The 25,345-nt window shown below is 38.8% G+C and overlaps 1 protein-coding gene across 4 annotated transcripts in view; it reads left to right on the top strand.

Annotated features, from left to right (window-relative positions):
- Positions 1 to 25,345, top strand: part of TSC22D1 (TSC22 domain family member 1) — a 122,158-nt gene that overhangs the window by 93,333 nt on the left and 3,480 nt on the right. Inside the window, exon 1 of one of the 4 annotated variants that reach the window (XM_068984206.1) lies at positions 1,754 to 1,775. The exons of 2 other annotated variants lie outside the window; for them this stretch is intronic. The gene's annotated coding sequence lies outside the window, so the exon portion shown is untranslated. Of the gene's footprint in view, positions 1 to 1,753; positions 1,776 to 25,108; positions 25,154 to 25,345 lie in introns of those variants that run through there. One more of the 4 variants, XM_068984205.1, reaches the window with a different exon arrangement.

Raw genomic sequence — 25,345 nt, 5'->3', positions numbered from 1 at the left:
ACACACAAGTAGGGTGAAATGCCAGCAACATTTTAATTAGCGCAGAGGCGGTGGGTGCTAAGATAACACAGGAGGAAACTGAGCTCTCAGCTAGGCAGGCTGCTGTGGGGTGGGGTGCAAGAGGCAGCTTCCTTGGCAGAAGCTGAAAGCTACACAGAACTGGGGGCTGGCTCTCCTGGGGAAGCACTTGCTTTGAAATTTTGTTAAATGCAGCAGCAGGGCCTGGGGCTCTTTGTGTGCCTGCTCAGTCGCTTGGTCGTGTCTGACTCTGCAACACTGTGGACTGCAGCCCACCAGGCTCCTCCGTCTGTGGGGTTCTTCAGGCAGGAATACTGGAGTGGGTTGCTATTTTCTCCTCCAGGAGATCTTCCAGGGATCAAACCCACATCTCCTGCATTAGCAGGTGGATTCTTTGCCACTGGGCCACCTGGGAAGTCCCTGGAGCTCTTCGTTTTCTTGCTAAAGGTTGTAATTGACTGACTGTGCTGGCTGTTTGGACTTCCCATCCTGGGAGACATTTGCTGAATGGATGAATGACTTAGAACTTCTCTAATGAAAGTGGTGGGAGCAGTCAGAGATGGGAGCATTGCATACACTCTTTGAAAAGATGGAACAATGCAAGTGACAGCCTTATGGAAAGTTTAGGAAGCTGAGGAAGACATCATCCTCCATCCTCTTCTACTGCAGTCATACTCTAGTACTCTTATTATTGTTGCGGTATTATTATTACATGACCTTTTGAAATATACATTCTATCAGTTTTCTATTGCTGTAACAAATTACCCTGAAATTTAGTGGCTTAAACCAACAATAAATGTTTATTATCTGTTCAGTTTCTGAGGGTCAGGAATAGCTTAACTGGATGGTTCTGGCTCAGGGTCTCTCAGGAGGTTATGGTCAAGATATCAGTCAAGGCTACGGTCATCTGAAGGTTTAACACTGGGCTGGAGGATCCACTGTCAAGATGGGGCACTCAGATGGTCGATGTTGGGTGTTAGCCAGATGTCTCTTAGTTCCTTGCCATGCGGACCTTTTCTACACAGGGCTACGTGAGGGTCTTCATGACATGACAGCTGGCTTTTCCCAGAGAGAGTGATCAAAGAGTCTTAGAAATCACACACCATTGTTTGTACAGTATTTTTCCCAGGTCAGCACTCTTCACTGTGGAAGGGGGCTGAGCAAGGGTGTTATTATCAAGATGGGATGATCACTGGAGGCCGTCTGGAAGGCTGGGTACCACATATATGCATTCGTGTTGATAGCTGTCATTGTAAAATAGGTGCAATCTGTATCTTTGTTCACTTAGTACTTTCATGTCGTTTAGTTTCTATTATTTGTGGTATCTATAACTCCTTAGTTTCTTTAGTTTCTAAACATGAGATTATAAAATGTAATATACATAATTTTCTCTAAAATTCAATTCAGCAGACATTGAGTACTTTCTGTATACATGCTGCTGCTGCTGCTAAGTGGCTTCAGTCATGTCCGACTCTGTGCGACCCCATAGACGGCAGCCCACCAGGCTCCCCCATCCCTGGGATTCTCCAGGCAAGAACACTGGAGTGGGTTGCCATTTCCTAGTTAAGCATTTAAAATTTGCCACTATATACCTGAATATATGAAAACGTAAGCCATGTACATACATTTAAAAATAACTCAATTATGGGCACAGTCAACAGTACAGAAAATGACTGATTTTTCTTTTCATTTTTCTTTCATGAATTGACCTACTTTCCTGGCATTGCTCTTTGACAATTACTGTGATTGGACTGCAGGTAAGGATTCTTTTAAACTTTTTCTCTTTTATTATAATCTTAAGAGCAAAATGAATGTAAATTTGCAAATATAATTTTTAAAATGAAATCCTTGAATGAAATACCACACATTTAAGGATTTAGACATTTCTTTCAAAAGGCCATCTTCAAAGAGAGAAGTAGTCTCTTTATATCAACTTCCATATGAAATTCAATAGTTAATCTGAATTCCCACTGACCCATCTCTGAGTTCAAGTGCATAGTGTTAAACCCTTGGGCTGGTCACCAGCTGAACTTGTAGTTCAGAGTCAAGAGTGCTGCAGTTTAGCCAAAGATACTGTTTCTGTAATTCTGGGTAGAATGAAGATTAATACAGGTACGTGAGAAGTCTGTGAGTGTGTCAGATAGTTGAATGTGATGTACAGATGTTAGGTTACTGTTGTTGTTATTTGATTGCTATGACGTGTCCGGCTCTTTTGTGACCCCATGGACTGTAGCCAACCAGGCTTACATGGGATTTGCCAGATGAGAATGCTGGACTGGGTTGCCATTTCCTTCTCCAGGGGATCTTCCTGACCCAGGGATCCAACCCGTGTCTCCTGCATTGGCAGGCAGATTCTTTACCACTGAGCTACAGGGAAGCTCCAAAGAAATGTCCATGGACTTTTAAACTGAAATTTCATAATTTTAGGAAATCATACATAATTTTTATAGTTATTTATACTTTCTTCCTTATGTTTATACATAGATGATGATGTCTAATTTTGTTACTTTATCAAGTAAAACTGAACCCTTTGATGAACACTTGAGAATTATAGAATCAATTTTATTTTGTTTTCTTCAGAATTAAGATTAGCAGGGATATGGACTGAAATTATTAAGTGGATCTTTTTTATTGAAAAGAGTGACATAATTTGAATTATTTTTCAAATTTCTTAAGTATTCAATGTGTATAACATACATCTAAAATCTTATTGTTATGTACATTAACTTAATTTTTATACATTATGTATTTTAATATAAGCTTTACTTTTCACAGATAAGTAAATAGTATTTAAATATTTCCTGACAACATTCACCATCTTTTTTTAATTGAAATATAGTTGACTTATTAGTTTTTAGTATACACATAGTAATTTGGCATTTTTACAGATGGATTACACACCATACAAAGCTGTAATATTGTTGACTATATTGCTTGTTCTATACATTTCTGTGACTTATTTATTTTTAAACTTGTGCTTTGTACCTTTTAAAACCCCTTCTCCGATTGTTCCCATCCCCACCCCTTCACCACCCTCCAGCCGCCCACAGCCACTCGTTTGTTTTCTGTATATGTGAATTAATGTTGTTATATTTGTTCATTTGTTTTGGTTTTTAGATTCTACATATAAGTGAAAACATACAGTACTTCTCTGTCTTATTTCATTAAGCGTAATAACTCCAGATCTATCCATGTTGTTGCAGATGGCAAGATTTTTTTCTTTTTTGTGGCTGAGTGATACCCCTCCCTCCCCCAGCCCCCCATGTGTGTGTCACACCTTTATCTGTTCATCTGTCAGTGGGCACTAAGATTGCTTCCGTATCTTGGCTGTTGTAGCTGATGTTGCTGTGAACACAGGTACATATTTCTTTTTGAGTTAGTATTTTCACTTTCTTCAGATAAATACCCAAATGGTACTCTGGATTGTTTGGTAGTTCTATTTTTAATTTTTGAGAAACCTTCATAATATTTTCCATAGTGACTGTACCCATTTACATTCCCAACAGCAGTGCACAAGGCCTTCTTTTTCTCCAGATCTTTGCCACTTGTTATTTCTTGTCCTTTTGATGAGCGCATTTTGACAGGTGTGAGGTGATATACCCTTGTGGTTTTGATTTGCATTTCTCCGGTGATTAGTGATGTTGAGCATCTTTCCATGTGCCTGTTGTCCAGCTGTATGCTTGCTTTGGAAAAATGCCTGTTCAGGCCCTCTGCCCATCTTTCAGTTGAGTTGGTTTTTGATACTGAATTGTATGAGCTCTTGATATGGTTTGGATAGTAATCCCTTATTGGATGTGTTATTTGCACATGTCATCTCAAGTTGTCTTTTTGTTTGCTGATAGTTTCTTTGCTATGCAAAAGCTTTTTAGTGTGATCTAGCTCCATCTGTTTAGTTTTGCTTTTGTTGACCTTGCCTGAGGAGATAGTTCCAAAATAATATTGCGAAGACTGATTTCAAAGATTGAACTACTGATATTTTCTTCTAGGAGTTTTATGGCTTCAGAGCTTTTATATTTAAGTCTTTAATCCATTTTGGATTTATTTTTGTATGTAGTATGAGAAAATGGTCACATGTAGTTGTCCAGTTTTCCCAACACCACTTACTGAAGAAGCTGCTGTCTTATCCCCGTTGTATATTCTTACCTCCTTTATTGTAGATTAAGTGACTGTATATTTGTGGGTTTATTTCTGGGCTCTATGAAGGAGGCTGTTAGGACTGGAACATAGTTTGGGACATCAAGTAAATAGGTGAGGGAAAAAAAAAGAGAGGATTCTCTAAAGATATTAAACAGAAGTATTGGGAATCACTCTCTGAACTAATTCATCATATGTGCATGCTCAGTCACGTCCAACTCTTTGAGACCCCATGGACCGTAGCCTGCCAGGCTCCTCTGTCCATGGGATTTTCCAGGCAAGAATACTGGAGTAGGTTGCCGTTCCCACCTCCAGGGGATCTTCCCAACCCAGCGATCAAACCCACATCTCCTGCATGGGTAGACAGATTCTTTACCACTGAGCCACCTGGGAAGTGCTTGGTCATATTACAGAGATTAAGGCAAAACTTTAGCTGTCCTTTTAACAACTTAATGAAGTCTTTTTTAGGATGACGGTTATGAATTGGTTCTTGGGATAATTTTTATGTGTTAGGGATTCTCATAGTTGAAAAATTTCTTTTGGGTATAATCTATAACAATACTATTTATTAATTAGGCTATTCTCAGGCAACTTCCTGTTTTAAAAAGTAAGTGGAGAAATTTCCTGACCTTTCGATTAACTCTAGTTATGTCTGAAACCAAGTAGTTGAGAGCACGAGGTCATGACTTTAATTGCTTGATTAACCTGATTTATGTGAGAAATGCTAGGTTCTTTCCTTGTGTTATCTCCCCATTGTATATAGAAAGAAATGATTTTGGGAAATTTGAATTTTCATGGGCTCCAAAATCACTGCAGGTGGTAATTGCAGCCATGAAATTAAAAGACGCTTGCTCTTTGGAAGAAAAGCTATGACCAACCAAGACAGCATATTAAAAAAGCAGAGACATTGCTTTGCCGACAAAAATCTTTCTAGTGAAAGCTATGGTTTTTCCAGTAGTCATGTATGGATGTGAGAGTTGGACTGTAAAGAAAGCTGAGCACTGAAAAATTGATGTTTTTGAACTGTGGTGTTGGAGAAGACTCTTGAGAGTTCCTTGGACAGCAAGGAGATCCCACCAGTCCATCCTAAAGGAAATCAGTCCTGAATATTCATTGGATGGACTGATGCTGAAGCTGAAACTCCCAATCCTGTGGCCACCTGATGTGAAGAATTGACTCACTGGAAAAGACCCTGATGCTGGGAAAGATGGAAGGCAGGAGGAGAAGGGGATGACAGAGGATGAGATGGTTGGATGGCATCACTGACTCAATGGACATGAGTTTGAGCAAGCTCCAGGAGTTGGTGATGGACAGGGAAGCCTGGCGGCAGTCCATGGGGTCATAAAGAGTTATACACAACTGAGTGACTGAACTGAACTGAACTGAATTCCAAAGTAGGGTTAGATAGCATCACTGATTCAATGGATATGAACTTAAGCAAACTTCCAAGAGACAGTGGAAGACAGAGGAGCCTGGTGAGCCTGGTGTGTCCATGAGGTCGCAAAGAATGGAACAACTTAGCAACTCAAAAACAACAAATTTCAAAGTATAAAATCTTTAAAGCAGCCTTAAAAAGACATTACCGATCAAGGAATAAATAGATTTGAAATTTTACAATAACATATCTGAAGTCAAAGGACTAAAATAACATCATAGTTGCTTTTAAGAGTTTTTTGAAAGTGATAACTTTAATTGGAATTAAAAAGGCTAAGTCAGCATCATTTTGGCATCTCTCTCTTAGGCCATAAGAGGAGTTGGTGAGATGTATGGAAAGACTAACATGGAAACTTACATTACCATATATAAAATAGATAGCCAGTGGGAATTTGCTGTATGGCTAAGGAAACTCAAACAGGGGCTCTGTATCAACCTAGAGGGGTGAGGAGGGAGATGGGAGGGAACTTCAAAAGAGGATATATGTATACCTATGGCTAATTCATGTTGAGGTTTGACAGAAAACAACAACATTCTGTAAAGCAATTATCCTTCAATAAAAAAATGTTAATTAAAAAGAATAGAATTGTGTATGCTATTAGGAGAATGAGAACTTTCATTGATATCAGAACCTTAGAAACACAAAGAGGCTCATATTTGATAGAATCTAGTCTAGTCAAGGCTATGGTTTTTCCAGTGGTCATGTATGGATGTGAGAGTTGGACTGTGAAAAAAGCTGAGCACCGAAGAATTGATGCGTTTGAACTGTGGTGTTGGAGAAGACTCCTGAGAGTCCCTTGGACTGCAAGGAGATCCAACCAGTCCATTCTGAAGGAGATCAGCCCTGGGATTTCTTTGGAAGGAATGATGCTAAAGCTGAAGCTCCAGTACTTTGGCCATCTCGTGCGAAGAGTTAACTCATTGGAAAAGACTCTGATGCTGGGAGGGATTGGGGGCAGGAGAAGAAGAGGACGACAGAGGATGAGATGGCTGGATGGCATCACTGACTTGATAGACACGAGTCTGAGTGAACTGCGGGAGTTGGTGATGGACAGGGAGGCCTGGCGTGCTGCGATTCATGGGGTGGCAAAGAATCGGACATGACTGAGCGACTGAACTGAACTGAAGTGACTTGGGAATAATCAGTCTTCAGTAATCCATCTGAGAATTGGAATTGGATCCTAGAATTCTTCTATTTTGATATAAACAGACTTGGACATCCTTGGAAACTTAGTTTTCTAAGTCCATCCAATAGTATAAAACAGTGTCAGTAGCCATAGTTCTTAGACTTAGAGCAAATGTATGCACGTATAATAATATATATAAACTCCTTTTTCCATTAACTTGTATATCATTGCTGGAAATTCTTTAGCAGTTTTCTCTTCTTCATTCTCTGCTTCACAGAGAATGACAGCTGGAAACTTTAAAATTATAGAGATTTTTGAGACTACTAGTCATTAGTAGCACTGTTAATAAAAGAAGCAACTTCTGCAGCATCTAGTGATTTCCATTCAAGATCTTTGTGTAGAGACAGTGCTTTCTCTTTGATTGTGAGGAAGGTTGTTCTTGTTTTTTTTTTGTTTGTTTCATTTTGTTTGGAAGTCAGGAAGGTTTCCATTTCTTCTGTTTATTAGGAGCTTGTCCTTACTGGCTTCACATCACTTGAAGTTGCTGTAGCTGTAAGTGTTTCTTTTATGTTCAGGTGCTCTTCGGTGGCCCACAATGTAGGTTCCTTTATGCTTGTTGCTCTGGAGAGATTTCATGTACTCTCATGTCTTTGAAAACATCCTATTCTTAGCTTCTTCCTCATTAGTTAAAACTTTTTCCTTTTTCATGCACTGCTTGATTTTTTTTAAAAAATTAAAGTATAGCTGATTTACAAAGTTGTGTTAGTTTCAGGTGTACAGCAAACTGGTTCGGTTATACACACACACACACACACACACACACACACACTATAGTCTTTTTCAGATTCTTTTCCATTCTAGGTTGTTATAGGATATTGAATACAATTGCCTGTGGTATGCAGCAGGTCCTTGTTGTTTATCTGCTTTGTATATAGTGGTGTGTATCAGTTAATCCCAACCTACTGCTTGGTATTTTTGAACCAGGGTCGTTAGACATGTTTGGGATTTGAATGAGTGCTTTTTTTTTTCTCTTTAATATATAAAAGTTAGAAAAGTTAAGATTTGCGAAAGAATAGCAAACAGTCTTGTAAGATATCAAACTATGAGTAGCTGCTAATATGCTTGAGATGTGTGTGTGATTGTTTTTCCAGGCAGCCTGATCCAGCTGGATGCAGTTTCCTGTGTTCAGCTAATATTGCTTGAGCACATAAGCCTAAGCAAAATGTGAAATATGAATTATGTTCAAGTTGTTCTGTAATGTATAGGCTGTATTGGAACAATTTGTGTTTTCCCAATATGCTTTACAACAGAACAGATTGTGCTTGATAGTCTCTTTTAATTTAAAAAAGCATGATCTGTAGCTCTAGGAAATTTTCTTGCATTATTTTGATACTTTCTTCTCCTTCATATTCTCTGTTCTGTTTGCACAAATTTTGAGTTTTTATTGAACATTTGCTGCGGGTGTTAGTCCTTCTAAACTGCTGTCCTGGGACTTCCCTGGTGGTCCAGTGGTTAAGACGCCTCACTTCCGATGCGGGGCAGGGAGGGTGGCACAGATTTGATCCCTGGTTAGGGAACGAAGATCCCACATACTGCGTGGCATGGGCAAAACATAAAAATAGAAAAGAAAGCAATCCAGCTTTTGAAAAACTGCTGTTTTTTCCCTTCTTTCCTATTTTTCCCTTTTTGGTATTTGTTCTGGTTCTGAGATATTTCTTCAGCTTTACTTTCCATACATTCTAGGAAATTTTCACTTGTGCTTTTATAATAGCAGTTTTTCAATTTCCGTGAGTTTTTGTAGTGTTTTTTTTGTTTTCTACTCCACCCCTCTCCATCTCCATTATTTTATCCATGTAATCTTTTAGCATCTTTAAAGCTTCTTCATTCTCTCGGTTTCCCCCAGGTTCCTTTTTCTTTGGGTGCTGGTTCTACTAGAGAGTAGTTAGGTCTTGCTCAGTTATCAGTGTTCCTGCCTGGAGAATCCCAGGGACGGGGGAGCCTGGTGGGCTGCTGTCTGTAGGGTCGCACAGAGTCAGACACGACTGAAGTGACTTAGCAGCAGCAGCAAGGGTAGGTAGGGGTGTGTTTTTCTTTACAGACTCTCATTTTGCCTGTACCTTGTACTTTGAGAAGCCTGTGCTTTAGAAGTATTGGATTCTTCAATGCATATCAGCTATCTTCTGATATGTCTTACTTTGTCTTGCTTCTGTATGTCTTGCTTTGGTTTCAGCTTGATGAATTGCCATCTTTTTTCCAGGCTGTTGAAATCGACATCTCTCACATTTACTCTGTCCTTCTGTATTTAAAACCAGATTCCCCATCTCTTTAGTGGTTTGTTGGCAGCAATAGGGATAATATAATTGACTGTATTCAGTCTACCATATTCACTCGGAAGTAGCTTTGAACAGCTTTGTAGCTGAAGGAAATAAACTCTGTGAGATTCTTATGGCTTCATGAAACTATATAAACGAAGATTGAGAGAAGAGAGCTGTCACTATATTTCTAGTACTGGAACTTTGTAGGCGGATGATTCCACAAAAGGACATCACTTGTGTATAGTTCCAGGCAGGAAAAGTTTTTGAGTTTTTATTGAAAGGTGAAAAGCACCCCTAAATAATCACTGAAGAAACTAGTTTAGGAGCATACTAAATGGTATGTAATATGTATGGCTATATTGCTATTAAATGCTCTGCAGTGCTTCTTAAATGCACTGTGTATCATAATGCTGATTTCAGCCACGGTTCTGCCAGAGAAGAAAGGAGTCTTTCGGAGTACCAAGAAAGCCAGGGCCATTCCTTGCATTGTGTACTGCTCACCACACAACCCCATGATGCTTCATGATGGCTTGACATTGTATGGACTCATGACTATCAGATGAGCATTGCCTCTTCCTGTTCTGTCTCTTTGATATCCTCTTCCATGACTGATTCCTTCATTTCCTTCAGGTTTTTACTCAAGAGTCACTTTCTCATGGAGGGCTTTCTTGATGACTTTATCTGAAATTTATCCTCTCTGATCGTGGACATTCCCACTTCCATTCTTTTTCTCCTCAGTATCATCACTGTCTCCTATACGATTTAAATTAAAATTTTTTACAATTTATTTTTATTGAAGTATAATTGCTTTACAGCATTGTGTTTCTGCTGTACAACAAACTGAATTAGCTATGTGTATGGCAGAAAGTGAAGAGGAACTAAAAAGCCTCTTGATGAAAGTGAAAGAGGAGAGTGAAAAAGTTGGCTTAAAGCTCAACATTCAGAAAATGAAGATCATGGCGTCCGGTCCCATTACTTCATGGAAAATAGATGGGGAAACAGTGGAAACAGTGTCAGACTTTATTTTTTGGGGGGCTCCAAAATCACTGTAGATGGTGATTGCAACCATGAAATTAAAAGACGCTTACTCCTTGGAAGAAAAGTTATGACCAACCTAGATAGCATATTCAAAAGCACAGACATTACTTTGCCGACTAAGGTCCGTCTAGTCAAGGCTATGGTTTTTCCTGTGGTCATGTATGGATGTGAGAGTTGGACTGTGAAGAAGGCTGAGCGCCGAAGAATTGATGCTTTTGAACTGTGGTGTTGGAGAAGACTCCTGACAGTCCCTTGGACTGCAAGGAGATCCAACCAGTCCATTCTGAAGGAGATCAGCCCTGGGATTTCTTTGGAAGGAATGATGCTAAAGCTGAAACTCCAGTACTTTGGCCACCTCATGCGAAGAGTTGACTCATTGGAAAAGACTGTGATGCTGGGAGGGATTGGGGGCAGGAGGAGAAGGGGACGACCGAGGATGAGATGGCTGGATGGCATTACTGACTCGATGGACGTGAGTCTGAGTGAACTGCGGGAGTTGGTGATGGACAGGGAGGCCTGGTGTGCTGCGATTCATGGGGTCGCGAAGAGTCAGACACAACTGAGCGACTGAACTGAACTGATACATATATTTGGTCTTCCCTGGTAGCTCAGATGGTAAAGCATCTGCCTACAATGCAGTAGACTGGGGTTCAATCCCTGGGTGGGAAGATCCCCTGGAGAAGGAAATGGCAACCCGCTCCAGTATTCTTGCCTGGAAAATCCCGAGGACAGAGGAGCCTGGTAGGCTACAGTCCATGGGGTCGCAAAGAGTCAGACATAACTGAGCAACTTCACTTCACTATACATATATTTGGAAATGGCAACCCACTCCAGTATTTTTTCCTGGAGAATCCTGTGGACAGAGGAGCCTGGTGGGCTGCTTGCTGTCCATGGGGTTGCACAGAGTCGAGCATGAATGAAGCGACTTAGCAGCAGCAGCAGCAGCAGCATACATATATTCCCTCCCTCTTGTGTCTCCCTCCCAGCCCTCCCCCATCCTACCCCTCTAAATGAATATTCCTTGGTTTAGATCTCTATTGAATCAGAAGGTGGTTCTCTGCCCCATCCTACAGTAGATGAGATAAACGCTGTACAAAGCACACAGTGTCTTTGAACTTCACTTTCTAAACCTACAGAAGAAGGAAATTAGAACTAGATGATCTCTAAGGGCCATTTCAGCTCTAAAATTCTGCAGAGACCAGTAAAAGAAACCCTCAGGCCCAGTGAAGTCACAGAGTTGGAGTCCGAGAGACTGTAATATGGAAATACATCCCTTGATCAAAGCAGAAGGTATTTATTAAACACATAGTGTCCCTAGCACAGAATTATCTTTTCCAATTGCTAATGTTTACCTAAGTCTGCATTTGAAATTCAGGAGCTATGTAATCCTCTAGTATTTATCTTCACCTTTGTAAATAAAACTGCTCAATTGAGCTTCATCTACTTGTTTCAAGATCACCAAGGACCGACTCTAATGGCCCTAGGTGGTTCTCTGTGTACAGAATAATGGTTAATATACTCCCCACTGGCTCTTCTTTCTCTACTGCTTATCATTGTTGTTATCATAGGGAAATTAACGTTAAAAAATAGCTTAAAGTAACTAGTTACTTTTAAAAAGTTAAAGAAGAGCCTGAAGCATCTGTTTTCCATAGCTGTGCAAAGGTAAAATAGAAATAGTATTCATTCCTGATAGACTTGCACAAGGTTCTTGAAATAGCAAATCATAGTCAGGGTAACTTTTCACTTCTTCAGAGTTTTATGTTTTTTGATTCCAAAATCTTTGATGCCCATTTTGCCCGTGGCTTCTGATTTTCATAATCTACCACAATTTAGCAAAAGCAGTGATTTATGAAGAAGCTTGGCTTTGAGGAGCTTATTTTTATGACGATAAAAAGGAGAAAAGAGAATGTTAATCATTTGAATCCTGTTGACTCTTTTAGCATAAGGGCATCATTTTGGAATTAATAGTTATGTTAGGGACTTCCCTGGTAATCCGGTGGTTAAGACTTCACCTTCCAGTGCAGGCCTTCCCGTGCAGAGGGTGCAGGTTTAGTTCCTGGTCAGGGAGCCAAGATCCCACGTGCCCTAGGGCCAAAAAACAGATGCAGAACAGAAGCAATGTTGTAACAAATTCAACAAAGACTTTAAGGATGATCCACATCAAAAAAATCTTTAAAAGATAGTTATATTAAATAAAACAAATTATATATAGAGAGGCATGTGCAGACAGGTATGGAAGAACCAGAGATTGCTTCTAGAACTTTAATTTAAAAGTAATTGTACATATTTAGAGAGAAAATATACAGAAAGAGACAGGAAAAATATATTTATAGAGAGCCTTATGTGTGTGTATAAATAAATAAAAGGTTAATTTAAATTTGCTAGTATTTTGTTAGGATTTTTGAAATTCTTCCTCTGAGCAAGTAATTTGTTGAGTCTTCTAATCCTCATATGGGATTTAGGAAACCTGTAATATCAATATACCTCTGTTCTTCTGCAGGTTAATTACCAACAAATTTGATAGCTTTAAGACAAAGCAAAATTGTAGTTTAAAATTTAAGCCCAATAATACATTTCAAATAATTATAGAGCAGTTAGTTCTGAAATAGACATTTTTTTTTAGTTCTGGTCAGTGAAAGTATTCAAGTCCTTGTATTATAACTTTTTAGTAGCTTTTTTTTTTAACTCTTTGCTTTTACTTTAAAATATTTTTAGTCAAAATACATGCATAGGTAACTAGAGAAGTAAATTCATAGAAACAGTAGCATGATGATTACTGGGGCCCAGGTGGGGGATGGGTGTGGGGAATTATTTAATATGCATGGTTTCAGACTTGCTAGAAGAAAAAGTTGTAGAGATCTGTTTTACAACAAGGTATATACTCTTAACAATACCGAACTGTACACTTAAGATGATTAAGTTGATAAATTTTAGGTTATATGTGTTTTACCACAATAAAAAAATACACATGCATTTATAAAGATCAGGTAGAATTAATAGAGAAAAATATTAGCTGTTCGTTTTTTTTATCCTCTCGGCTGCTACCTAGCCACTATTCTTTCATTTTTTTAAAGTGTGATTTACATACAGTAAAGTTTCTCTCTTTAGTACACAGTTCTACAAGTTTTGACAAACACAAACAGTGGTTATACCATCACCACAATCAAGAAATGAAACAGTTCCATCTTCTACAAAAACCTCTCCTCTCTTACCCCAAGGCTCTGGCAACTTCTGATCTGGTTTGTTTGTTTGTTTGTTTTTTGTCCCCATAGGTTTGTCTTTTCTGGCTTCTTTCATTTAACCATAATATATTTGAGATTCATTCGTGTTCCTGTGTATATCAGTACTTAATTTCTTGTTATGGCTGAGTAGTATTCCACGGTATAGGTGTACCATGATTTGTTTATCCATTCTGCAGTTGAATGACATTTGGGTTGTTTCCACTTTTGAGCGATTATGACAAAGGGCTTCCTTGGTGGCTTAGCAGTAAGGAATCTGCCTGCAATGCAAAGAGCCACAGGAGATGCAGGTTTGATCCCTGGGTTGGGAAGATCCCCTGGAGGAAGGCATGGCAACCCACTCCAGTATTCTTGCCTGGAGAAACCCATGGACAGAGAAGCCTGGCAGACTGTAGCCCGGCAGGCTTCTCTGTCCATATGGTCGCAAAGAGTTGGACATGACTGAAGCGACTTAGCATGCACTCACTTAGACTGGGATTATTGGGTTTTATGGAGAATGAGTCTAACTTTATAAGCAACTCCTGAACTGTTTTGCAAAGCGGTTATACCATTTTGCATTCCTGCCATCAATACATGAGCATTCCAACTGCTCTGCAGCCTCATCAGCAGTTGATATTTTTAGGTTAGCTTTTTAAAAGATTTTCCCCTCTCTGATATCTCATTGGGGCTTCCCTGGTGGCTCGGATGATAAAGAATCTGCCTGCAATGCAGGAGACCTGGGATTCAATCCCTGGGTCGGGAAGATCCCCTGGAGAAGGGAATTATGTTGCTGTATCTCATTATAGTTTTAGTTTGCATTTCTGTAATAATTAATAATGTTTAACATTTTTTTCATGTGCTATTTACCAATCTTCATCTTCTTTGATAAAGTGTTGTCCATTTTTTAAAAAATTGGGTTGTTTCCTTGCTATTGAGTTTTAAGAATTCTTTATATATCTGGATATAAGCCCTTTATCAGATGTGTGACTGGCAATATTTAATTACAGTCTATAGTTATATTTTCATTCTTGTAACCGTGTCTTTCAAAGAACCAAAATTCTCCATGTTAATAAAGTCTAGTTTATTGATTTTTTTTTCTCTTTTATGGATGGTGCTTCTTGTACCATATGTAAGAAATCTTTGCCTAACCCAAGGTCCCAAGGAATTATAGTTTGAGATTTTACATTTAAGTCTGTGGTCCGTTTTAAGTTGATATTTCATGTGGTGAAGGGGAATGGGTCAAATTGGGTTTTGTTTTTTTATATGCATCTAGTTGTTTCAGTACTGTTTGTTGAAAATATTATCTTTCTGCACGGAGTCAGTTTCACATCTTTGTCAAATCAGTTTCCATAGATGCATGAGACTGTCTCTTAACCTTTCTGTTCTATTCCGTTGCTCTGAACATCTGTCCTTTTACCAACACCATACTATCCTGACAAGAGTAACTTTACAGAAAGTCCTGAGTGGGAGTCCTTCAGCACTTTTCTTAATGTTGTTTGGCTCATTCTAGTTCTTTTACTTTCACATATAAATTTTAGAATCACTTTATCATTTTTTATAAGATGTCTTGCTGGAATTTTGATTGGGATTACATCGAATCTATGCATTATTGTGGGGAGGGATAATTGACATGTTAGCCATGTTGAGTCTTTCAGTTGGTTAACACAGTTTATCTCACCATTTATTTCTCTTGGATTTCTTTCGTCAGCATTTCTTAGTTTTCAGCATACAGATTTTATACATATTTTGTTAGATTTTACACCTATTTCATGTGTTTTTATTATATTGTAAATGGAATTTTAAAAATATCAGCGTTTAATTGTTTATGCTAGTACGTAGGAATACAATTGATTTTTCTGATTGAACTTATATCCCATGACTTAGGTAAACATGCTTATTGTTAGTTCCTGTAGTTTTTTTAATGCATTCTTAGGGATTTTCTGTATAGGCAATCTTGTGCTAAGTTGCCTTAGTCATGTCCAACTCATTGCTACCCTATGGACTGTGTAGCCCGCCAGGCTCCTCTGTCCATGAGATTCTCCAGGCAAGAATACTGGAGTGGGTTGCCATGCCCTCTTCCAGGGGAGCTTCCTGACCCAGGGTCCAAACTTGAGTCTCTTAGTCTCCTGCATCAGCAGGCGGGTTCTTCACCTCTAGCACCACCTGAAAAGCCCCATAGACAATCATATTATCTGTTAATAGGACAGTTTTATTTTTTTCTTTTTGATCTGGATATCCATTCTTTTGGTCTTTCTTCCTTCTTTTGTTTTTTGCCTTATTGCCTGCCTGTTACTATTACCTCCAGTGTCATATTGAATAGTATTGCTGAGATTGGCCATTCTTGCCTTTTTTTCCAATCGTAGGAGGAAAGCATTCATTCTTATTTTGTTAAGTGTGCTGTGAACTGAATGGTTTTTATTAGGTTGAAGAACTTCAGTTCCTATTTTGCTGAGAGGTTTTTTTTTTTTATTGTTATGAATGGATGTTGAATTTTGTCAGATTGCTTTTTCCTGCCTCTATTGAGATGACCGTGTAATTTTTCTTTAGTATGTTGACTAAATCATACAGTGAATCATATTGATTTTCAGATGTTTACCTTGCCTTCTCAGAATAAATGCTATTTGGTCCTGATTATATAACTGGTGTCAAGTTGCCAAAACTTTTTAAATTTAAATTTGCTTATTTTAGTTGGAGGCTAATTACTTTACAGTATTGTATTGGTTTTGCCATACATCAACATGAATCCGCCACAGGTATACACTTGTTCCCCATCCTGAACCCTCCTCCCTCCTCCCTCCCTGTACCATCCCTCTGGGTCATCCCAGTGCACCAGCCCCAAGCATCCTGTATCCTGCACCGAACCTGGACTGGCGATTCATTTCTTATATGATATTATACACGTTTCAATGCCATTCTCCCAAATCATCCCACCCTCTCCCTCTCCCCCCGAGTCCAAAAGACTGTTGTATACATCTGTGTCTCTTTTGCTGTCTCGCATACGGGGTTATCGCCAAAACTTTTTGAAGAATTTTAGTATCTCTGTTCAGTAGGGCTATTGGTCTATAGCTATCTTCTCTTTTTTTTATAATATCATTGCCTGATTTTAGTATTAGGGTCATGCTGGCCTTGTAGAATGAGTTGGGAAGTATTTTCTTCTCTTTAGTTTTCTGGAAGAGAGTTTGTATAGAATAGGTATTATTTCTTCCTGAAATGTTTACCAGTGAAACAAACCATCTGGGCCTGAGGGTTTTGGCATAGGAAGATTTTAAATTACAAATTAAGTTTTAAAGGAGACCATTTAGGTTACCTGTCTCTCCTGAAGTGAGTTTTGGTAGTTTTTGTTTTTCTAAGAATTTGTTCATTATATCTAAGTTGTTATATTTATTAAAATAAATGTAATATGCTATGTTTTTTTTTTTCCTCAGTTCAAAATATTTCCCAATTTCCCTTTTATTTGACCTCCATAGGTTATTTAGGTATGTGTTATTTCCAAATATTTGGAGATTCTCCAATTAATTTTCTGTCATTGATTTCTAATTCAATTCCAATATGTGTATACAGCATGCTTTGTATGATTTGAATTCTTTTAAATTTATTGAGACTTGTTTTGTGGCTCAGAATGTGGTCTCTCCTGGTAAAAATGCCATGTGTGCTTGAAATGAATGTGTAGTCTGCTGCTCCAGGATGGAATGTTCTACAAAAACCAGTTCGGTCAAGGGCTTGACAGTTACTCAAGTGTTCAGTATTCTTATTTTCTGTTTATTGTCTTTCAGTTACTGAGGATTGTTGAAAACTACAGTTTTGGATTTTTTAAATTTCTCCTTACAGTTCTATCAGTTTTTGCTTAATACAGTTTGAAGCTCTGTTATCAGTGTTTAAACACTTAGGATTTTTATGACCTCTTGATAAATTGATCCTTTTGTTCATTAGGAAATGATTTAGCTTTGCAGTCTACTTGGTCTGAAAAATGTAGCCTTTTCAGCATTCAGCATCTGATTATTTTAACACAGAGGATCTTCTTCCATTCTCTTATTTTGCCCATTTATGCCTTTATATTTAAAGGATTATTTCTTAAAGCCAGCAGTAGTTGTGTCTTGCATTTTTATCTAATCCAACAATCTCTACCTTTTAAGTAAGGTGCTTAATTGAGAACATTTACATTTAATGTGATTATTGCTGCAGGGTTTAAGTGTACTGTCTCATGGTTTGCTTTTTGTTCAGCCCTCTTTTCTTTCTTCTTCTTTTAGATTGTATTTTCTCTAATGATTCCATTTTATCTTCTTTATTGGCTTAGTATTAATAGGTATTACTCTTTGTATTGTTATTTCAGGTATTACTTTAGAGTTTGTAGGGTCCATCTATAACGTTCACATCTACTTGTTAGTAATCTAAGAACTGTACAGCAGTATCCATTCCTTCTTCCCTCCTGGTCTGTGTTCTACTTTGTCATACATTTTACTTCTATGTATGACATAGCCCCTCTTCACTCATATACTGTTACTAATTTTGCTTTAAACAGTCAGTTATTTTTTTAAAGAGATATAATGGTTTTTTTTAAGAGAAATAATAGTTAAGGGAAATATTTTTGTGTTTAACTACATAGTTCCCACTTCTGACACTCTTCATTCTTTTGTGCAAAATTTCTTATAGTGATAAATTTCTTATCTCTGGCAGTGATTGAGTCCTTCCAGCTTTCTGAAAAAGAATTTCATCCTCATTTTTTTTTTTCTTTTTTAAAATATTTATTTATTTGGCTGTGCCAGGTCTCAATTGCAGCATGCAGGATCTTTCGTTACAGCATGAACGATCTAGTTCTCTGAGTAGGGATTGAACCCAGGCCTCTGCGTTGGGGGCACAGGGTCTCAGCCACTGGACCACCAAGGATGTCCCTCATCTTTATTTTTGACAGATATTTTCACCGGGGACAGACTTGTAAGTTGGTAGACTTTTCAGAATTTCCTCTCAGTGCTTGAAAGATGCTGCCACACTCTTCTGTCAACCAGAAGTCTGCTTCCAGTCTCATCTTTGTAGCTCTGTGTATAATCTAGTTCTTTCCTCTGGGCAGCTTTTAGGATGATCTCTTTTAAGCCATTTGATGATGATATACCTTGCTGCAGTTTTCTTCATAATTCTCTTGCTTGAGGTTTGTTTAACTTCTTGGATCTATTTTTTTCAATAAAATATGGAGAAAATTGCCATAATTGCCTCAAATATTTTTCCCCTTTCTTCCTCTCTTCTTCAGGGACTTCACTAGAGATTTATTTGGTTGTTTGAAATTGCTCCACGGTTCAATGATATGGAGCAATATTAATTTTTTTGTTTTTCCTCTGTTTTGTTTTGGTTAGTTTCTATTGCTAATATATCACTAATATTTCTGCCCTGTTTAATCTGCTGTTAATCCCATCTTTTTTCCCAAATCATATGTTTCATCCTGTAAATTGGGTTTTCTGCAGTTAATATGCTAATGTTTACCTGTACTTTCTTGAACATATAAAACATGGTTATAATAATTTCAGTGTCCTGGTCTACAAATTATATCATCTCTGTCATATCTGGGTCATATTGATTGATCGATTTTCCTCCCCATCATGAGTCATATCTCCCTGCTTGTTTGTATGCCTGGTACTTTTCACTGGATGCCAGACATTGTGAATTATTGGTTTATCTCCGAGCCTTATTTCGAGAAAAAATTAAGTTACTTGGAAACAGTTTGATCTTTTCAAAGCTTCCTTGTATATTTATCTATTTTATTTTTCATTGAAGTCTAGTTGAATTACAGTGCTTTGTTAATTATTGCTGTGCAGCAAAGTGACTCAGTTATTCACATATACACTCTTTTTCATATTCTCCTCCATTGTGGTTTATCATAGGATACTGAATACAGTTCCCGGTGCCGTCCAGGCAGACCTTGTTGCTCACCCTTTCTATATATAATAGTTTGCATCTGCTAACCCCAAATTCCTACCTTTACCCTCTCCCACCCCCTTTCCCCTTGGCAGACACCCGTCAGTCCAGAACGAACTTTGCATCATGACTTCGGCACTATCCTTCTAAATATCTGGCGTCTTGTGTTTACAAGTTTTTTTTTTTTTTTTCTTTCTTACCCAGGCTGGTGGCAACACCAACCCTGTGTGATTTCCAGAAGCTGTTCTGCTGCTTCTGTTGCTAGCTCTTCCCCAGCCTCAGGCAGTTTCCTCACCTGTGCTAAGTACTCACCTGAAACCTGGGAGCAGAGCAGTTCCTGGAAGACCCCATTCTCCCTCTTGAAAATATTTTTTAATCAAAGCAATACCCGTACATACCTAAAAATTGAGTGAATAGAAACAAAAGTTAGCAATTTCCTTTTTTCAGTCCATAAATTTATGCCTCAGCAGGCAGCCACTTTTAATTTCTCAAATTTACCCACACACGTAATAATATATTTATACTGTTATTTCTTGCTCTGTCAAGAGCATTGTAGGTATTATATAATCAAGTCGTAGTAGAGGAGGATTTAGCACTTTTACACCATTCTTAGTAGACATTGTTTTTTCCTACCATGCATTTCTTCTTCCCACAACCTTCCCAGTAACCTTAACTTTTTAAAGTTAAACCTGTAAAACAATTTTAAGAATTATTATAGTCAAGTTTTATCTATGAACATTCTTTTTTTTTCCTTTACTTTTGATTTCTGCAAAACTGTAAAACTGTCTCTGAACTTACTTAGTTGTTCCGTGAGATCTGGTTCATACCTGGCTTTAGCCCCCTCCCCCCACAAATGCTCAGATCTATTACATCATGTCTCTGTTTATTCGCACCAAAGTGCTGCCTCCCAAAGGCTCTCACTTCCCCCCACGATTACATACCTGTTGCTGCTAAGGTTTGCTTATTGGCACCTGCCATCCCCAGATTTCCTTCCCCATCATCTTCTTTTGGGCTTTTTCATGACATCATGCAGCATCTTAGTTCCTGCACCGCGGATCGAGCCCATGCCCCCTGCAGCCCTAACCACTGGACAGCCAGGAGCGTCCCTCATTATCCTGTTGGTTCCCTTCCTCCTCTCCAGCATTTGAGTCCCTGCTTCATGTTTCTCATGCCATCTTTTCTTTCGGGGGAATGTATTTTTTTTTTTTTTTAAATTTTCATTTTATTGTGGTAAGAAGACTTAACCTGAGACCCACCCTCTCAAAGTTTTACATTTTCAACATCGTATTATTGATTTCAGGTGCAAGGTTGTACCGCCAATCTCTAGAACTTATTCCTCTTGCTTTAAACCCCTTTCCCTGATTTGCTCCTCCATTTCGGTTTCTAAAATATCTGAAAATGTTCTTGTGATACATTTACATTTAAATGATTTCACCAAGTAAAAAACCTTTCTCTCTTAGAATTTTATAAGCAGTTTCTCCATTGTTTCCCAGTGGCCAGAACAGCCATTCTGATACTGGTACCTGTGTTTGTACCTTGCTTTATTCTGTTTGGGAGCTTTTAGGATTTTTCTCTGTCCCAAATGATCTTTAGTTTTGTCATGACGCGCTTTGGTGTAGGGCTCTTTTCATTGATGGCGGTCGCCATTTGGTCATCTCATATAATCAGGAGACATGTACCCTTCAGTTCTGGACATACTCTCAAATTATTTCTTTGGTAATTGCTATCCCTCTGGTCTCTGTTTTTGGAATTCACTCTGTTTTGCTCTTGGCCCTCCTCCTAGATGGACCCGTTTAGTGTCTTGTATCTCATGTTTCCATCTCTGTTTCTTTTGTTCTGTTGTTTTGGGGAAGATTTTCTCAGCTTTATCTTCCATCTTTTCAATGGAAATCAAGGAAATTTAAAGTATGGTTGAATTTTTCTTAAATTTTTTTGACATTCTTTCTTGTTCCAACAGTGTGCAGGACCCCAACAATAAAACATTACTCGTGGTTTATCTGCAATTCAGCTTTAACTTGGAGTCGTGTAGTTTCATTTGCTAAACCTGGTAAAATGACCCCCAGCACCTAGTGAGAGTGGACTAGAAAGGGAAGGTGGCGAGCAGTCCCTAGACAACAGCTGTTTGGTCAAGCTCGGGGTTCTGTGCTTTAGCCTCTTCTGCGGCAGTCAGTTTAGATTTGCAAGGAGTTTGGATAGAGGGACAAACAAGTTATCTTGTTTGAGTGGTGGGTCACCAACTGTACCTATATTGTTGTTGCTGTTGTTTAGTCACTAAGTCCTGTTTGATTCTGTGACCCCGTGGACTGCAGCACGCCAGGCCTCCCTGTCCATCGCCAACTCCTGGGGTTTACTCAAACTCATGTCCATCGAGTCAGTGATGCCATCCAACCATCTCATCCTCTGCCTCCCCCTTCTCGTCTAGCCCTCAATCTTTCCCAGCATCAGGGTCTTTACCTATATTGTACCAATCAAGTTTGGAAGAAGAGCACATGCCACTGAATTAGCATATGTGCTATTAATATGCAGAAGTGATTGAACTGGAATCCAGGTAAAAAGGCACTTAGGCAAAACAGAACAGAACAAAATCAACAACAGATAACCACCCAGTCTTAAAGGTCTGGGCCTTTTCCTGTGATCGGATTCCCCACTGGAGTGAGACCTCTTGACCTCTGCCCAGTGTCTGAAGGGGACCAGTATCATCCATGCCTTCAGGGGTCTCTCCTGGAGGCATGCGAGTGTTTTCCCTGTCCTTGGTTAAACCCAGGGCATTAAACTCACAGATGTTCTATTTTTCACATGGAAGAACCTTTCTGTAATAGCTGGAAAGTAATTTTAGTCCTCTGGGCCTCAGTCATTCCTGACCCGTGGACTCTCCTCTAGAGAGATCTCTAATCTCGTTGCCTTCTTTTTGAAATTACGTCTTTTTAGTTTTCCATTTAAAATCTATCTTATCCAAGCTACCACATAACATTGAGCAGAGTTCCATGCTCTATACAGTAGGTCCTTGTAGGGTATACATTTTAAATATATCTCTGTGTACATGTTCATTCCAAACTCCCTGACTCTCCCTTCCCCTCATCCTTTCCCCCAGGGAGAGTGGATACTTGTTTGTCTGTGTATGGCCGAGTCTCTTTGCTATTCACCTGAAACTGTCACACCATCATCAATCAGTTGCACGTGTGTGTGTGTGTGTGTACAGAATAAAAAGTCAAAAAAAAGAAAGTCAAACTTAACAAATCTAGCAAAAGGTATAACATTCATAGAGATTAAAATTTTTTCTCTAATTAAAAAGAAAATCTATCTTAAAGGAACCTAGCACATTTATCAGAGAAAGCAATGGCACCCTACTCCAGTACTCTTGCGTGAAAAATCCCATGGACGGAGGAGCCTGGCGGGCTGCAGTCCATGGGGTCGCTGAGAGTCGGCACGACTGAGCGACTTCACTTTCCCTTTTCACTTTCATTCATTGGAGAAGGAAATGGCAACCCACTCCAGTATTCTTGCCTGGAGAATCCCAGGGACGGAGGAGCTTGGTAGGCTGCCATCTATGGGGTCGCACAGAGTCGGATATGACTGAAGTGACTTAGCAGCAGCAGTACATTTATAGAAAAGATAGGAAAAGAAATAGATTTCTAATTATCTTTTTTCCCAGCAGATTCTCCAGAAATATATTACAGATGTTCAAGGGTATATGTGCAAGGATGTTTCTTGCAAATGTGTCTAAAATAGCAAAGTGTTGGTGATGACCATAATGTCCCACTGTAGAGATATCGGGTAAACAGACTGCAATTCGGATATTGGCTTCTATTAGGTTAATACTTGGATGATCAGTTGGAGTGAATGAAATGAAAACATGACCAGCTTGTAACTTTCTATTTTCAAGAACATCACGAATAAATAAAATTCAGTTAATTTATTAATCTTCTTAAACAAGTGGGAATTTAAAATTCTTTTCTATATATGATCTTAGTTTTGTTTTTTTTAAGCTCTTTTTACAACTTAAGTGATGCTTTACTTTTCCCTGTGTAGTTGACATTCCATTTAAATTTGTAAGTGACTTAATCACATAATGATAACTAGCAACTTAGCAACTTAAAATTTCCTAAAGTAAAGGATTCTGCTTAAGAGAGAATGTTTGAGAGAGGAAAGACCATATGTGGGTTTGTGTGTGTATGTATGTAACTTTCAAAATATATAGAAACTATAATGTAGTAAATAATAATTGTGCCTAGATTCATAGACATATAGACCACATATCTGCTTCCCAAATAGTGATTTTTGAGCTTCTACTTACTGTTTTCCTTTTGAAAATAAATTTGTATCATAATATATAATTTTTGTAAATTATAAATATGCCAACACATATTTGAATAGCACTTGAATATCATTTGTTATTCAAAAGCAAAGCTTTAAAGTTTAGAGAACAATATAAACCTTACAATGACAAAGAATGATACTGCCTTGGTGTTTTAACCCCAAAGAGAATTAATTGCCCTTTCATCAGCTTCCACATTCACCAGATTTGGTACCTAACCATTTTGGACAGTTTCTAAAACCAAACACACTCTGCCAACATTGGGTCAACTTCAAAGACTATCTAAGAGGCAATTTGCTAAATTAAAGGATTCTGCTTAAGAGAGAATGTTTGAGAGAGGAAAGACCATATGTGGGGGGGGGTGTGTGTGTGTATGTAAATAGAATACGTACCTATATATGTTCTGTGGTCAAGTTTTATGTTGGAATTATTTGTGATGATACAATTTGCTTATTTGAAAGTCTTTAGTATTGAAGTTTTTTGTTTCTGTTTTTATAGGATTATGCCATTAGAGGGCAGTATTGTAGAGGCTTAAATGTACCTTCTTAAACATACTGAATTGCCAGCTGTTTATAACCTATAATAATCAAGTGACCCTAAGGCCTTAGATTTATAGTATAAACTTTAAACTCAGTTGGTACATTCTTACAAATATTTTAAATTAATAGAAGAAAATTATGTAACGGGTTAAGCTATTTCACACTCAGATCTTTTAATATTGGTTTAGAGAAGGGAATTATTTGGTCAGTGTGGCTATAACGTTGACATACAGACTTTACAGTATCTCAGTTATGCTGATGTAAGAAGGCTCAAAGGACTGACTCTTACAGAAGTTGCACTTAACATCTAAAAACTTTCACTTAAAAGTGAAAATAGATGTATGTAGGAAGCACTCCAATCCTCTTGCCTGGAAAATCCCATGGGCGGAGGAGCCTGGTGGGCTGCAGTCCATGGGGTCGCTGAGAGTCTCGGACACGACTGAGCGACTTCACTCTCACTTTTCACTTCCATGCATTGGAAAAGGAAATGGCAACCCACTCCAGTGCTCTTGCCTGGAGAATCCCAGGGACGGGGAGCCTGTTGGGCTGCTGTCTGTGGGGTCGCACAGAGTTGGACACGACTGAAGTGACTTAGCAGCAGCAAGGAAGGATTCAACCTGTGGGGTTTTTCTTTACCCCCCCCCCCCCCCAGCTATACAGGGAAGGAAATGCAATTTTAAGGTTTATGGCAATGGGAACTTTTGAGATCTCATTTCATCTGGTAGATTCCTTTTGGCCTCAATTTATGTATGTGTAGCAAAGACTATGTACTGCTTTTTGTTTCTACACATAATTGATAAACTCATAGAAAGGCAGAATCTCTCAAAAAGGAAATAAGACTTTTTTCCTTTAAAATTCACTAGCTTAAAAAAAAGTATTATTACAATATAGTTATCTTTATAAATTAAACCACCCTTAAAGTCCTCCAATTACTGCTGCCTGTTACAAAGAGATCATTGAAATCGAGATACTCCAGCTCCTGCGAGTCTTTAAGTGCTGGGACTGGGCATGCCCAGTAGCTCAGACTGTTCTGGTTGCAAATAAGCAGCTTTCGCCGTTCGGCAGCCACGGGGACAGGCAGCTCCAGGGACGGGGTCTGACTCCCTTAAACGTAAGCACGTGCGGAGCCCTAATCGCATTTTCAGGACCCCTCGGCGTTTTCCGCCTGAGCACTGCTCGGTTTTTCCTTGATCTTGGAGGCCCCTGCGGCCCGCTTCTCAGCCCCTGAGGCTGCGGCCTGTGCCAGCCCACCCGAGGAGCCGGTGGGGAGGCTGGGGGCGGGGTGGGGGTGGGGAGGGGGCGG

Source organism: Capricornis sumatraensis, chromosome 12 (assembly GCF_032405125.1).
Source record: "Capricornis sumatraensis isolate serow.1 chromosome 12, serow.2, whole genome shotgun sequence".
Taxonomy (NCBI): domain Eukaryota; kingdom Metazoa; phylum Chordata; class Mammalia; order Artiodactyla; family Bovidae; genus Capricornis; species Capricornis sumatraensis.
Note: the sequence above shows the minus strand (reverse complement) of the source record. Positions and strands in the feature narration are given on the sequence as shown.